Source organism: Oryzias latipes, chromosome 14, assembly GCF_053564925.1.
Source record: "Oryzias latipes strain Hd-rR chromosome 14, Olatipes_Hd-rR_3.1".
Classification (NCBI taxonomy): Eukaryota; Metazoa; Chordata; class Actinopteri; order Beloniformes; family Adrianichthyidae; genus Oryzias; species Oryzias latipes.
The window spans coordinates 13840443-13843764 of NC_136250.1; positions in this window are offsets into that span (position 1 = coordinate 13840443).

Sequence of the window (3322 nt, forward strand, 5' to 3'; positions counted from 1 at the left end):
TTGCATGCAGCATGACTGCTATGCTACGTTTACACCCTGCATGTCACACAAATTCAAAAACATGCTAAAAGCACATTTTTGAATGTTTGTTTATGGTGTTCCCACTCGACTGTTGCTACCTGATACAAGCGCATCTCCATCAGCTGGCTTGGTGAGAAATGTGGAAGCGGTGCAAATCTCATGAATCTTGCTCTATTTCCCAGCTCTATTCTGATACATGAAAGACTTAGGGTCATATATTTCAGTCTGGGAACAAACCACAATTATTAAATTCTCCTGCACAATCAATTTTCAAATGATTGACACTTTCGTGAATAAAAAGGGACGCCACTCAAATGTTACTACCAAATCCGAGTCCCTAATTGGTCAATTTCCGTGTTTTGTACGTAGAGCCTGAAAAAATTTGTAGGGTTTTAAACATGGAAACCCACAATGCCAGTTCACTTTTCATTGCAAGTGGCCGCTTGAAAGAGCATTGTAGAGAGCGGTGTGAACATAGCTTTAGAAGTAAGGAAATCAGACAATCAGAGTGCAGTTTATGCGTCCTTCTGGAATATACCTGCACCCCCCTTGCATCAAGCATTTGTGCCCGGTCAGTAAGGAGCCAGTACTCATAACCTTATGAACGACTGGAACGCTGCCTAAAGGTCATCATACAACAGCTTCAGCTGTACATCATAAATGCGTTCAACTTACCTTATTCTTACAAATACTACACTTACCACAAGCACGACAATGGTAAATTCAATTTTTATGACGCCTCTGAAGCCTCAAGGGAACTGCAAGACACGCCTTTTCTCCTTTCCAAGATGCTGCTCCTGTCCATGACCCTCTACTGGTCTGGACAATCCAAAAACCTGCAGCACGCTTACAGGTAGACTGCACGGTGGAGCAGTGGTTAGCGCTCTTGCTCAAGCCCCTGTTTCAAGTCCCAGCTGGGGGACCTGAAACGGGGGATCTTTCTGTGTGGAGTTTGCATGTTCTCCCCGTGCATGTGTGGGTTCTCTCCAGGGTCGCTGGCTTCCTCTCACCATCCAAAAACATGCTTCATAGGTTAACCCTTGTGCCATCTTAGATGACCCCACCCTTACATTGACGTGTTCTCCCTACCATGACAAAGGTGGATAAAGGTGGAAAGATTTCATTTAATCTATGGACACCAGTGAAGATCACAAATCATTGAAGAAAAAAGGTTCAGAGCACTGTCTAGTGGGTCTAGATGACCCAACTCCTAATAGTAAAGTGCCTAGGATAGCACAAGGGTTACTTGGCAACTCTAAATTGTCCATGGGTGTGAATGTGAGTGCAAATAGGTGTGTTATTCTACCCTGTGACAGACTGGCGACCTGTCCAGGTTGTCCCCTGCTTTTGCCCATAAGTGGCCGGGATAGGGTCTGGCAGTCCTGTGACCCCGAAAGGGAACAAATGGAAGAAAAAATGAAGTTACCCGTGGCTGGGTAGCTCGGTTGGTAAGGTGAGAGGCTACAATGCAGGAATCCAGGGTTCGATTCCCGGAGGGGGATAAACAATGGTACTGGGTCAATTACCATATCAATGGCGAGCAATGAACATCACCCAGTGAGGGTCCTTAGGCAAGACCCTTAACGCTACTGCCTCCCGAGCACGGTTAGGCTGCAGCTCACCGCTCCCCCAGGGGATGGGATGACAAACATTAAAGGCAACTTCTGAAGACATTCATACACTGTAGCTTCTAAAACATTCTGTTATTTTGCACACTTCCTTCAGTTTTGTGCAGAAGGAGCTTTGAATTCACATTCCCACCCTCCTGTGTCCCAAACAGCAGACCAAGAATTCGAACACAGCCCTTACATTCTGTGTCAAGCTTTAGATAGCATTACGTCCTCAGAGCTATCATTTATATTTACCCCAGTGGGTGAGCTACAGTTAAAATGCAATTTCATTTTTTCAAAAGGCTCCCATTCTCCTAGGCTGAAAAACTGGTATACATCCAGCTGCCTGGCACAGACGAGTCTTACGGCACAACAATTAATCAGTAATGGCCTCAAGAAGCCCGAGCATTCACAATAACAGAGAGGAAAATGTCAGCCATTAGCGCTATGAATAATGAATAGCTTTCAAATATGATGACTCCGATGCTGGAATGGGACGTCGCTTCAACCTTGATTTGGATGTAAAAATTCTGTGTTTTTCTTCTGTCGCAGAATGATGTTTAAATGAAGGTCTCCGCATGAGATAAACTGAAAAAAGTAGTTTGCTAAGAGTTTGGGCAATTTCAAACATTGCACGAACACTAGATGTCAACAACAAGACACAGCAGATAAAAAATTGGTCCAGTCATGTTGCATGGCAACAAGCAGTATCTATTGGTGCTATTTCTGTTGAATAAATGGTGTACGTTTATGCCCTATTTTGACCCTCTTTCCTTCCCTTTCCGTACTCCTGCTCCTTTTGTCAACGCTGATGCTGTTTTGATTTGGACGCATAATCACAATGTTCTTTAAGCTATGATGGAGATATTTTGAGAATATGAAAATTGCACCTCAATTAGGTGAAAAAGCTGCACATATCATACAGGATTATTAGTTGCAGCATTCAAGTCCCTCATTTTGATATTAGCGCTTCCTGTTTGACTTGACACCTCTGACTTGTGTGACAAATGTCTAAAAATGATCTGTGACTCCATCGTTTGGAAAAGTCATGGACTTTTATCTAGTTTGTTCGACAGAGAATTAGGGGCCAACCTTAAAGAAAAAAACAAAATAAAAATATCAGAGTAAAGTCATATAACTTTACAAGAAAAGTCATGAAATTATGAGAAAAAAAACTAATTTTACAAGAAAAAATTATATTGTGAGAAAACAAGTCAAAAATGTTAATTTGCAAAAGTTTTTTTTAAAATTCAACATTGAATGAAAACAAAATCGTAAGTTAATGATTAAAAAAAAATCGCAATTTTACATGAAAAATGTCATGAAATTAAAATTAAAAAAAAGTCAACACAAGAAAAATCATAATACTATCAAAGAAAAAAAATCAATTTTACAAGAAAAAAGTTGTATTATCATGAAAAAAATCCAAAGTTTACAAGACAAAAGTTGTAAAATTATTTTTTAAAACTCAACATTTTACGAAAATAAAAAGGTAAATTTATGATTTAAAAATTCAAAATTTTACAACAAAAAGTCATAATATTATGGGGAAAAAAGGATTTTCCAAGAAAAAGTGGTGATGTTGTGAGAAAAACTCAAATTCTACAAGACATAATGCATAATATTATGAGAAAAAGTAAGAATGTTACAAGACTAAAGATTTTAAATTATTTTTAAGTCAATATTTTGTG